Source organism: Zosterops lateralis (assembly GCF_965231275.1).
Source record: "Zosterops lateralis genome assembly, chromosome: 21".
Lineage (NCBI taxonomy): Eukaryota > Metazoa > Chordata > Aves > Passeriformes > Zosteropidae > Zosterops > Zosterops lateralis.
Genome location: NC_139781.1, coordinates 2,125,134 through 2,138,295, shown reverse-complemented (window position 1 = coordinate 2,138,295; position 13,162 = coordinate 2,125,134). Strand labels below are relative to the sequence as shown.

Here is a 13,162-nt window from a genome sequence, read left to right as displayed (position 1 = left end):
ATTTTTTGCAAACAATTTGCATATATGGTCATGTGAATAAATGAAAGAACTGACTCCAAGAATTAACTTGTAATAGAAATACTGACAGAAACAAAAGCATAGTCATTAGAAGTCTTGTGTAAATGAAGTAATTGCAAACCTGAGGAACAAAGTGTACAAGAAGGTAGCAGCCACTGATATGATAAACTGATTGTGCAAGGAGAATTCTCTTCTGTTTTGCTGCCAAAAGGGAAGTCAGTGCTACAAGTGCAAGCATTGAAGAGTCAGAGTTTTGTTAACTTTAGCACAGCATTACAGACTGAATTTCACCCGGACATTTCATTACAAAAGCTTTTACTTTACAGGTCTGAGTGCCAAGTGAATTCCTTCAGGAAGCATTTTTTAAGGTAAGAATTCAAGTACCTTTTTTGTACTTTGAGCTGCACTTCCTATCTTTGTATGACATTTCTGTTTTTTCCATGGACAAATGTTTTGTGTACCACAAATATTATGAATGGAAACAGAACAATTTAGACCCAAAAGATTTTGGCAATGAAGTTACTATGCAAAGGAAATGTTGACTTGTTGACTGAAAACTGCTGCTGAAGAATGTAGACATATATTATGGTTGGAGATGCAATAGTAATTTATTTTATCATATAAAAATATAGAAAATTGTTATTTTTTAGCAACTATTATAAACAGACTTGCAGATAATTTTTAAATTTGGTTTCCTGTATAAGACTAAGGGAGGAATTGAACTAGCTTGAACAAAAAGCATCCAAAACCAAAACAACTCATACATTTGGTAGCAGCTCCTACTCTTAAAATGCTGCCTTTTATTCACAGCCATCCCTCAGTTTCCCCCTACTGGAAATTCCCCCTTGGAATGCACTTACTTGGAGATATCAGTAAGCCTTTGTGCCATCCAATGTATATGACTGAGTGCTATGTTGGTTTTGTTTTCTTTTAAAACACAAGAGTCAGTTTAAAAAGGTCTGGATTGAACAAAAGTGCATTACTACTGATGGGCAGAATTCATGTGGAATCCAAAAAAGTGGAGAGCAAAAAGAGGAACACTGAAATATCAGCCTGAGAGGAAACTCAGATAACTTTTATGGGACAATGCCTGCTCTGAAATGGCCAAGTTTGTGTACAAATTTTGTTTTCTGTGTTTGGATTGTAACTGTACAGTCTGTGAAGATAAACAGGACTGTATTGAGGAAATAGCTGATTTCATCAGTCCCTTCTCCTAAGATAAGTAAACAACCCACAAGGCTCCAGATATTGACTTATTGCTTAGATTAGACATGCTAAGATTATGCAATCCCCTTGCTCATATCAGGAATGAGGTGAGAAGCTCTTTAGTCGCCCCAAGCTTGCACTGAACCCTGGGTGAAAAACAGAGACCTTCTTAGGCCTTGGCTTCAGCCTCTCCTCAAGGTCCCTTTCTCTTCTTTTGACCTCTGTGATAAGGCTGAAAATCAGCGTCAGTACAGAGTGACTTCACTGTCTGGAAAGTGCTGTTACATTCATCACATCCCACAGAGATCTCCAGTGAGTGTTTCTTACTGGAAAGATACAAAGGAGTTGCAACACGAGAGACAACGAAAATCCTTCCAGTCAGATTTGGTTTTGAGGATACTGCAACATTTTGTTATATAAAGATCATTTTAATTTTTGTTTAAAGACTCTTCTAAAAGTTTGTAAAGACATTTTACACATCTTGTAGTGAATGTCAGCTTCCTGACCACAGGTTTCCTTGTCTTATCCTCCTGGTTTAAAGTCTTTGGAAGTATCACACATCCTCAGGGAATTTCTAGTTGATCACAGCTGTATTTATAAAGAGCAAGCAAATCCGTTTCTGCTGTGCTTTCAAAACAGAATGTTTGGCATCTTTCAAAGAACTGGTTTAAATGAAAATGTACCTTATGACAAACAAAAGAGCATATTCTACATCAGTAAACCCTACAAAAATTTGCATACCTCTAGCTGCAGGAAAGGTTTCCCGTGGTGCTCTTCCTAAAGCCTCCACAGAACAAGGTGTATTTGACTCTTCACCTTGTCTGTAGGAAGTATAATTTTAGTACTCATTGTTCTAAGGATAACCTGACAGGTTATATTTTTTTTCCTTAATTATAATTAACCAAAATTTGCTTCCAACTTTTGCTGAAATTATTAGTTTGACCTAGATGTTCGTCCTTCTGAAACAGACTAAGTACTTTGCTGAGCATCCCCACCACCACCACTGAGGCCTGGATGTCAGTCAGAGATGTCTGGCCTGGGGACATGAGGGCACAAATCCTGCAGGCATTGGGGCTCCCCACAGAGCTCCTTGCTTGGCACACAGGGACAGCTTGTCCAGGGCCAAGGAGAGGTTGATGAGATGATCCCATGGCTTGGTGAGATCTCCAGCAGCGAGGGCATAAAGGGAGAAGAGTTCAACTCAGCAGAAATGCACAAGCTGAAGCACCTGAAATCCAGGTGGCAGCAAGGACGTGCAGTCTGCAGGACAGAGATGGAAGCTCTGACTTGTTGGAGGCGCCATGAAACTGCACCTGGAAAATGTGAAACTTGTCAGCCTAGAAGAGAGATGAGTAAGGTGGTAGTGGAAGGAATCTGTGTTACAAATCTGCAAAACAAGGATTGGCATGGAGAGGGGTTAAGAGGGAATGGTTAACTAATGCAAAAGTCAGGGAATATGTCAGTCAGTCATCATATGGAAACACCAGAGAGAAGGCACAGAACATACAGAAGGGATTTCCTCCCAGCATGAAGTTAGACTGTGGAACAACATCAAGCTGTAGATGCTGGAAGCTTATAGGACTAAGCAAACAACTGGATTTCTTTCCCATTGTCTATCAAGAGCAGAAACAGGCTGCTTCTAGCTGATGGTCTCCAAGTTGCAGAAGTCCTCATCTTCCCAGGAGATGTCCAGCCACTGCTGAGAACAGCATCATGTTCTACCTCAGGCATTGCTCTGATCCACTGTGCCCATTCCAGTGCTTTAGCTGGCTTAGGCACAAGACATGCTTCCCTACCCACCACCAGGATACAAGGTAAATCTATACTCACTTAATTCAAAACCTAAGACTCTGAGAAGTACAAAACAGCTGGAATAAATTGCAAGTAGATTTTCTTGCATATTTACTGTTCATGACAGATTTAGAAAAGAGGCTGTGTCAGTGTTCTAGTTGGAAAAGAAAAACGTGGCAAGTTGGTTTGCCCAAGCTTTTCTAAGTATTTAAGGACGTTAGATCAAAAAAAGTAATCTGCATGAAACGTGTATGCCTTTGGGCATCTTGTGCAATCCAGGTTCTCTTATTAGTGATTATGTGACATTAAGGAAAACAATGGGGTTTGAAACAAATTAGAACAAAGTGAGAGTATAACAGGCTGCCTCAAATGTCATATAGTCCAAATACAGCAAAACCCACACAGGGACTCAGCTCTATCAGAGGAAGTGATGTGCTTTTTGCTCCTCTGAGGATTATTAAATATAACATCCACATTACATGCACAGTTGTTGCCAGAACATTTTAGCCTCCTGCAAGGTGTTGTTTTTTTTGTTAACAAATATAGCACCAGCTATGTAATGTATGCCGATTTTGTTTTTTCACACTGTCCCACTCCATATGGGGTGGGGGAGGATCCTGCTGGACTTCTGTTCACAGAGATGAGCAGGACTGTTTCCTCTTCCCCTACAGGCTATTAAGAAGAGGCATTGTCAGAAACAAGTTATTTTTGTGCCAGTTCTCTTCTGAAGAAGCATCAGACTGCAAAACAGCTAAAACCATCTGGCAAACTCTTGCATGAATCATGGGGATATTTGTAGCCTCTGGCTTTTTGAACCGCACTTTGAGTAATCCCAGTCGCTCCCGTCAGCACTGCTGCTGAAACCCGCTCCTTGTGTTCTGAAAAAAGACCAGAGGGGCCTCCGACCGGGCCTGGTGGTCTCCGCATTGTCAGGAGGCAAAACCGGCTTACAGACCTCGGAGCCGCCTGTTCCAGCCTGAGCGATCCGGACTGGGGGCCCCGCTGTTTGCAGCTGGCGCTGCCCGGGGGGCTCGGGGCTGCCGTGTGCCGGGCCCGGCCTGGCGCGGCCTGTGTGTGAGCGGGGCCGCCAAAGCCCGCCGAGGGCCGCGCTCCCCGAGCCCGGCCCGGAGCCCCTGAGCCTCCGCTCACCGCCCGGCACCTGCGAGCCCCGGGGTCACCTCGGGACGCGGCGGCAGCACTGACCGGGCCCCGGGCTCGGGTCCGCTCCCGCCCGTCCCCGGCGCGTCACGGCGGAGGGAGGGAGGGAGGGAGGATCGGGCGGCCCTGGCGGCAGCGGCGCGGGGCTCGCTCCTCCCCCGCGCCCTCAGCCATTTTAGCAGCCGGTACCGCCGCCGGTAGCGCTGTGATCTCCGCCGGCAGCGCCGGGCTGGGCGCGGTGAGTGCGGGCTGTGCTGGCGGGACGGCCGGGAAGGGAAGGGATGGGGTGGGATGGGATGGAGTGGGGTGAAATGGGATGGGGCAGAGCCGATCCCCCACCTCGCTGCCCCTCGGCAGCCTCTGGGGAGCGGCGAGCGGCGGGAGAGTGGCCCCGCACACCAAGAGGGGCGCGGGGCTGGCGCTGCCCCCGGCCCGGGGCTCGGGGGGGCTCCCGGCGGGGAGGAGGCGGCCGGCTCGGCCCGGGAAGGAGCGGGGTTATCCGGGGTCAGCGCCGTCCCCGCGGCCGTGCCTGGGGGGGCCGGGCCGAGAGGATGCTCCGGGCTCTGCGCTCCGGTCCGGGCGGGCAGGAGCCGCCTCGGCCGCCGCCTGGAGCGGGTGGGGGTGCGGAGAGGCTTCCTGGACGTGCCGGGGGACCGGGCGGGAAGCCGGGCGGGAGGCGCCCCTGCCCGCCCCAGCACCGCCCCGGGCCGGGGCTCCGCTCTCTGGTTTCCCCGCGGATCCGGGGCAGCGCCGGCGCCTCTCGCCGTTCCCCGTTCCGCTCGCAGCCCGCGGGGCAGAGCGCGATCCTCCCGCCGGCGGCCGGACCCGCCGCGTCCCCGCTCCCCGAGCTCATCCCCGGCCTGCCCGGGGCCCTGCCCGCCGCCTCGGCCGTGCTCTGGCCCCCCCCCGGCCCCGGAGCCCCCGGGCGGCTGCAGGGGAGGAGGCCGGGCTGGGGAGATGGGCTGATGCTGATCAGGAGAGGTGATGATGCACTCACCGCTCGGCGCATGCCTCTCTGCTCCACGTCACAAAGACACCTGTTAAAGGACAGCAAGAAACCGGCTGAGTATTTTTGTTCTCGTGTTCCTCTGGGATAAATATTGCTTTTTGATGTTCTAGAACATCCCTTTCGTGGATTTCTGAAGCTTATTTGAAAAGCAAGTGCATGTGCAGTGCCAGCTCCCCTGCCCTGGTGCACAGACCTCTCCTGATCCAGAGCTGCTGTTTGCTCAGTCCCTTAATGAAATAATTCTACCATACACCTTTACAGCATATAACATTTGGGAAAAAGATCAGATCTGACACATTTATGTTAGGAAAACAAAGAGTGATAGTACAAAATATTTTAGTGAGGATGTTCAGTAAATATAGTTGGAGGTTACAGAGAGCTTTGGTGTCAAGGAATGTTTTAGAGAAAGTAAATGGACAGTTGGAGTCCCTGATGGTGGTAAAAGATGATTTTCAGGGCAACTTGCTTGGTTGCTCTTTGCATCTTGGATCGTTGCATAAAAATAGTAATATGATATGTGTTGTCATTTACTATTATAGACAAATTTGCAGTTGTAGCTTTGCCAATTTCAAGTGCAAAAATGAGCAAATAAAGCTGCAGCTAGACCTTAGAAACATACAATGTTTTTTCTTTGAGTTCTGCTTTTTGAATTTTTGGGATTTGTCATCTCAAACTGATTGCAATTATTAAAGACATGGATTTTCTTTTTCCCGAAGATATATGTCTCCAGTCTTTTCACCCAATTAAAAGACAGGCAGCAAAGTTCTGCAGTCTCTGACAGGATGTTTGGTTTCATGTTTTATTTCTTCTGCTCTTTGTGCATGGATACAAAGTTTGTATTTTAATACAATTCTACAGAAGCCTTAAATATTTCCACATAAAAGTTATTTTGGAAACTACTTAATGCATTTTTAACATAGCTCTCATTTCTTTGTATTTACCAGTTCTCCCTTCATTGTTGTCTTAAATTACAGAATTTTATAAACTTGAGACAATTTCCCCCTGGACCCTGCTGTGGTGAGTGGTTTCAGGAGATGTTCATTGTTTAGGTGTTTGCATCTCCTGCACACTCAGCTCATGTGTTACTTTTAATGCCCTGTGGAACGTGCACTGCCAGTGATGGTGCTGCCCATTGGCTGCTCATTGAATAATCCAACAGCAGCAGCTATAAACTTTCAGCACAATAAATGAGAGTGCAGCAGATAACACCTTCTCCTACTGTAAGGGAGATCCCTTTAAGCCTGATCCCTTTTATAAACTAGAGAAACCACTTCCCAACAAACTACTAAGGCAAGGCTTTGCATACAGATGCATGCCAGGTGATGTTATGATATATATCTAGTAAAATAGGTGCAGCCTATTGCACTGTTATAAATGAGGTTAGTACTCAAATTAAATAGCAAACAGTAGCCTGAGCCAAGTAAACATTCAAAATATATTGAAGTTAATGATAAATAGAGTTAGGTGGTTAACGTGGCAAATGAATGAGTGCCCTTTTATAAGTAAACCCTTCTGAGTAAGGCATTGCTTAAACTTAAAAAGAGTTGGAGTTAATCGTTAAGGGAAATTTCATTGTGTACTCAAGCATGTGGTCACTGTGCTTTAGGACATTTGTTTTCTCAGGAGAAAAGGAAGTTGAATGGAAGGAGGAAAGCAGTTTCCTGAGAAACAGAAGTTATGGTTTTGTTCTGTTTGTTCATAGATCAGATTGTTATTTAGATGTTGCACCATCTTTAACCTTTTATTGTGGAAGGCCTATCTCAAAAGCTGTCCACACTGTGTAATTTTACTACCTTATGGAGCAGCTGCAGAGTGGCTGCTTTGGTGTTCATCTTTTTTCCAAAGTCTCCTCCTCTCCTCCCTGTAACTGGGATTGCTGCCCTTCACATCTCCATTTAGAGCAGCTCTATGGAAGGGAAGGCTTAAGGAAGTTTTTCCTCCTCTGCTGGTAGAGCTGTGTTTACAGTGGATAGGGATTATTAGTACTTTGCTGTTGCTTCGTTGTTTTTTTTTTGTTGGGGGAGGGAAATTAGGATTGCTTATATTCTGCTGACACTGCTAGAAGCTGGCTGTTTCTTCAGAATGTTGAACTCTGTAGGTAGGCACATGCAAACAGGCTGAGTGCAGCAGTGGTTGTTCCTTCTGTGGCCACTCACTCAGTGCTGCACTGGAAGTAAGGCAGAACTGAAGTGGTGGGACAGGTTTCTCCTCTGAGCTGTGGAGCCTGACAGCATCAAGGCCCTTTGTCAGACTGCTCTGTGGTCTCAGTGGTGTGTGGGGAAGGCCCTGCCTTAACCCTGCACATGCTGGAGCTGGGGGTTGGTTTTGCTTGTTTTTTATATGAACATGAGCTAGAAGACATTGTTTGGCAAAAGATTTGGCCAGTGGCCAGCATTGCCTGGGAGCTGTGGTTTCAGTTTCCTTCTCTGCAGAAAGTTCTGGGTGTGATCTGCATTGGAATCAACAAAAATGGTTGGGCAGAGTGTAAATAAACTCCAGCAGCTCTGCTTTCTCCACTTCTTATCAGGGCTATCAGTTCCTACCTAGCACTGCTTATGAAGTGCACTCATAATCAAGATACAGCTTGGACTGTGTGCCAGGTGTTCATAACATTATTTACTTGACCACGGGTAGTGTGAGACAGAGGTTAGGAATGAGTGGTGGGGGTGGAAATTCCTCATGCTGTTGTTGCCCTAGATTGGGAGCCTGTCTCCTCTTCAGTTTACTGTGCTGCTGCTGACCTGTGCTGCCACAGCCCAGCTTCTGAGTCAGGACTGTCCTGGGGCTGGCATCACCTTCTCTTTTGCTGTGAGGATGGTGGGACAGTGGCACAGGTTGCCCAGGAGGGCTGTGGATGCTCCAACCCTGAAACGTCCAAAGCCAGGCTGGATAAGGCTTTGAGCCTGCAGAGCTTTAATAACCCGGAGTGTGGGAGTGAGGCCTGATGGTACAATTGTCTGGAGAGTTATTTAAGATGGTCCCAAATATAGCAGAACGCTCAAAGGCACATTGAGCAGTTTTTTAGTAAGGAAATAAATAGCACAGGCAGTGTTGGGAAATGGAGGAGCAGAACAAGCAAAGAGATGACTGTGGGGATGGGACTGGGAGGAGTGGGAAGTGTTTTCCTTCAGCCAACATGTTGCCAGATTGTCAGTTTGTATAATGGATGATTTTTAGTTTGAGTTGCATGAGTTGCTTAGGATGATGTAAGGTCGGAGCAAATGCTTTTGCTTCAAAAAGTCAGTGTGCAGTTTATTTGCTTTACATTTGGAGTAACAGCTGTGTAATGTGAAGGATGTGAGGAATTGTTTTCCCTTTTTTTTGCTTCAGATAGAGCTAAGCACTTGGACTTGCCTCTGAAATCAAAGGGTACTTTTCACCTTAGTGAAGTGGGTTTAAGGAATCCTAGATATTGAGAAATTATTTTTTAAAAATAGAGTATTGCATGGGTTTTATAGTACAGTTAATACTAAAGCAAGGTTCTCACCAGGCTTCAAGGTGAGATATCTTTATCTCCAAGGTAGAGATAAAGTGATCCACCAATTATCACAGAATTAAGAGTCTCGGATTTAAAGTGATCCAAGGTGGATCCTTAATTATCACGTTAAATCCGAGACTCTTAAATCTGTTATACTTGAATACCACTGTTGTTCAGTGAGGACAAAAACTGATGTACTAGGATTTCTAGGATTTCCTTCAATGTATATTAATGACTATTGATTCCCTATAGCACATTACTGCTTCATCAGCAGAGCATCCTTTTTTAAAAGCATACTTGTCACTTTCCTTTTAGGTTAGTTTTATATTTTCCTTTAGTTTCCTTTTAGTTAGGTTTATATTTCTTTTAAATGTCTTATTATAAACTCATTGGTCTGGCAATGGAAGCTGTTAAATGTCAAAACTCAGAGCAGAAGATCTTTATGTATGTCTGTTTTACTTGAAGCTGCAATGATGCTGCAGCTCACTGCTTGTTTTTTGCTCATCACTTTTGTTAGTGTTCAGGGAAAATGCCCTTATTTCCAAACCCTGATGTTTTATAGCATAGGTGTATAATGGCAGTTAGAATATTAATGTATGTACCAATTGAAAAAATAATCTAGGTATGCTTGAAAGACTGAAATTAGAAACAAGTTAACATTGCAAGGACAGACCTAAAATAACACCTTACATCCCAGTACTTGTTCTCCTACAGCTTGTACTAATTAAGAGATGTTTAAATTATCATTTTAATAACACTGAAGTGGTGTTCTGTTCTAACTCCCCTTACTACAGAAGATAAGATTGTAAGTGAGCAATACCAGGCCAGTTACAGAAATGCTTATTTTAAGATGATTTAAACTTCTAATAAATGAATGATTTATTTTTAAAATATCTGTTAATGACACATTTAACCTACCTAAAGTTTATACCTTTATTGTGGTATAAACTTGGTCAACATGTATATACCACAGTGTTTGCTAAAATAAGAACTTTCTCAAAATAAATACATTTTTGTGTTCATATAGTGATGGTGATTGCTTATCTGGCTACAAGTCTTGATTGGAGATGTTAAAATTTACAAAACAGCAATTTATTTATTAGGTCTGTTTCTCTGCACTAGGAACCACTGTACAACTTGAACCAAAAAGTTCACTAAGAAGGAAGTATTGAGAAACAGTAGATTATAAATAATGATAACTGTTAGGAGGGTGCAAGGATCTGCCTAAAAAAAGTGCAAATTGATATAACTGGTTGGATTTATTGGAACATTTCACCTTGCGTAAGTGATCCATCAGGTACTTTGTTGTTTCCCTCCATGCAATAGTTCTGGAGAAGATCTTATTAAGTTCAGTTTATCTAAAGCACATGATAAATAGAATACACAGTGAGTCTTTCTCCCATTTGTCTTGGTAGCCAGAGGAGTTGAGCAGCCTATGAAATGTCACTATTTCAAATATGCCAGTTCACTCTGAGGAGCTGGACACAGCATATCACAGCACACTGAATGGCTCACAGCAAAATCCCAAAAGTTTATGAATGAGGGCATTAGTCTCATGGCTTAATCTGACAACTTGGCAGCCAGCTACCACACAGTCACTTTGGATTAGGAAAACTACTAACTCCTGACCTCTCACAAATAAAAAATTATGCCTGTTAAAGTATTTTGGAGCATATAAAATTAATCTGCAATAAATCTTTTAAAAGTGGCTAGGTATGGGGAGGTTGGGCTTGGGTTTTTTTAGCTTTCAGTAAAGATGAAAGTAGGTTATGTATCATGGTACAGCTTCTGGTTGCCTTTATTTTTTCCCCCTAGTACACCTGGGGGGATGCACTAAGCTTGCAAAGGCTGCAGCCAGCAGTCTCTCACTCTGGCTGGCAAAAGGAGGGGCAGCAGCAAATAGGTAGAGGCTACTTCATTCAACAGCAGCTCTGTTTTCAGGCTTCTTTCAAGTTCTTGCAAAGCCCAGAAGTTTGTTTCAGCAGGACTAAACCAAGGTGACCACTTCCTCTGTGGCAGTGGGACTTAACCTGCTTTGTGGGACTGAACCGTGAGCAGTGCCAGACAGAGCAAATAGAGGAGTGTTGTGTGAGCAGGAGCCTGCAAACCCTGCAGCTCCTGCTGCCCCAGGGGCCTGCAAACCCTGCCCCAGGGGAGCCCCGGGAACCTGCAAACCCTGCCCCAGGGGAGCATCTTCTGCTGCCCCAGGGGCCTGCAAACCCTGCCCCAGGGGAGCCCCAGGGGCCTGCAAACCCTGCAGCTCCTGCTGCCCCAGGGGCCTGCAAACCCTGCCCCAGGGGAGCATCTTCTGCTGCCCCAGGAGCCTGCAAACCCTGCAGCTAGGGGAGCAGCCCAGGTGGGACCAGCTCAGACCAGAACTGCATCCAGTTACCTGCCACGTGCCTAAACCTGAAAATTCAGGGAACCAACCCCTTGTTGCACTGCTCACTTCTCATCTGGAGTCTCCTTTACGTTGAGGTCATGTTTATGTCAATTCAGCAAAGTAATTTGCTGATGTTGTGTTGTATCCTAAAAATTGCTTTGAGTACTGACCTCTCTATTCTATTCCTAGTATGGCACTTTTTGTTTTGGTTTTCTTACTCAATGACAATGCAGATACTAAAAGAATTGCAGTACTATGTAGGTAAAGTGTAGTTTTACAAGAGTATTTTCTATAGCTATGAATGTTATGTAAAAGAGTAAGCAGTTAGTGATAATGTCAACTGAAAGCAAAGTACATACAAAAATATAAAGAAAAATTAAAAAGAAGGAAGAGATCTTGGTTTGTGGTGTTTGTGGTCTTTTTACACCAGATGTAGAAGTAGGAAGGATAGAGTAGTTTCTATCTGCTCATAGTAACCCATTTGTTTGCCATTCTGCACGTTACTTTCCATGAAGTCAATTTTATGTACTGCTGATTCATACTATGTATTTACACAGGGTAAATTAATACTGAACTTGATAGCCTTGGTTTTGTGCCTTTGTTTGATAGATGCATTTAATTTTCATTATGAAAATGGATTATCAGTTTATTTCATAAACATGCAAATACTTCTGCATTTTTATGAGCTCCTCTGTTTGAACAGCTTGGTCAAAAGTGCTTATGAAATGCATTGCCACAGGCAAGAGGAACAAGTAGAAAGTGAAACTGAGCTTGCTGTGCTTAAGTAAAAAGCAGGGTGAGGATGTGAGGGCTGGAATAGGGCTCAGAGCAAGGTTATGCCTTAGAAAACTACGCAGAGCATCTTCTTTGTGTGAGTGTGCTACGTTTTGCCATTCTGGGATTGCCAGTCCTCCATCTGGCTGGACTTTCAGGCCTGGATTTTATTGCATGTTTTTTCAATAACAGCACCTGTGCAGTGTATTTTATGGCTCCATAAACTTGACTAGGAGGAGAGATGATGAACACCTGGCGGTTTCTGTCTGACATAACTGAAGGAAAACCCCTCATTCCAGCCTTGAATGAGTTCAGGTTATTTGCATGTTCAAAAGTGGTTTGATGAATGATGATCACATACATTTATTTCTGACTGTTCTGTCCTGATCATATTCCCATACCAGCTGTTTTCCCACCTTTCTGGGTCGTGGTCTCTGTCCTGACATTGGATTAAAAGGTAAAGGGAGGATGGATTATTCACTGTGGCAATGGTGGATAAGGTTTCTGTTGTCTGTTTCTCTAAGTTGATTCATTGGTGTTCCTCAGACAGAAGAGTTTGAGAAATTTGTTACATATTACCCCTTAGACTTGAAGTGGGGACTGTGTATTTTTAAGCTGAATTAAAAACATTTTCTGACAATGTTGGCTTTTTGAGTATCATTGCATTTGTTAATAAACTAAATTGCTAATTGTTTTTTATTACTAACCATGGATTGTTGTTGTGATACACTATGTCATGCTAAGGGTTTTCAGTCCCTTTTTCAGAACAAAAAGTTCCTAAAAATAAGTTGAAAGAATGGTCAACAGTGTCAGTTTCCTCTTGAAACTTCTTTCAGAGTTAGTCTGAGACCACTTCACTGTCTGTTTAGTCTAGTGCTGCACATTTTCTCTTCTGCAGTTGCTACTGCTGCTTTATTCATATACAAAATTATCCAGTTAGCTAAATAAATAAAAGTCATGCTATGAGATTTGCTGCAAATAGTCACACACAGTTTTTTTGTTTTTCAGACTGTCAGGATCTGAACAAATTTCCTTCAGGAAGCTCTGTGGCTGTGCTGACACCCAGCTGTGCTGTGGTGGGGCACATCAGGCTGTGGGTGCCCCATCCCTGCAGTTATTCCAACCCAGCCTGGATGGGGCCCTGAGCAACCTGTCCTGGTGGAAGGTGTCCCTGCCCAGGGCAGGGGGATGCAGCAAAATGAGCTTTGGGGTCCATTCCAACCCCTTATCATTCTCTGACTCTGTGGTTCTGTGACTTGAGAGCCTCTGCAGCCCAGGCTGCGACAGAGCAGAGCACGGGCTGGGCACAGCCCGGTGGGAGCCTCAGGTACTCCCAGGGCAGGTT

General features: G+C 44.5%; 1 protein-coding gene across 3 annotated transcripts in view; it reads left to right on the top strand.

The window, feature by feature from the left end:
* Nucleotides 1–4,336: 4,336 nt before the first annotated feature.
* The window catches only part of ACSL4 (acyl-CoA synthetase long chain family member 4), a 29,566-nt gene continuing 20,740 nt past the window's right edge, over nucleotides 4,337–13,162 (top strand). For all 3 annotated transcript variants that reach the window (XM_083876219.1, XM_083876218.1, XM_083876217.1), the window contains exon 1: nucleotides 4,337–4,411. The gene's annotated coding sequence lies outside the window, so the exon portion shown is untranslated. The remainder of the gene's footprint in view (nucleotides 4,412–13,162) is intronic.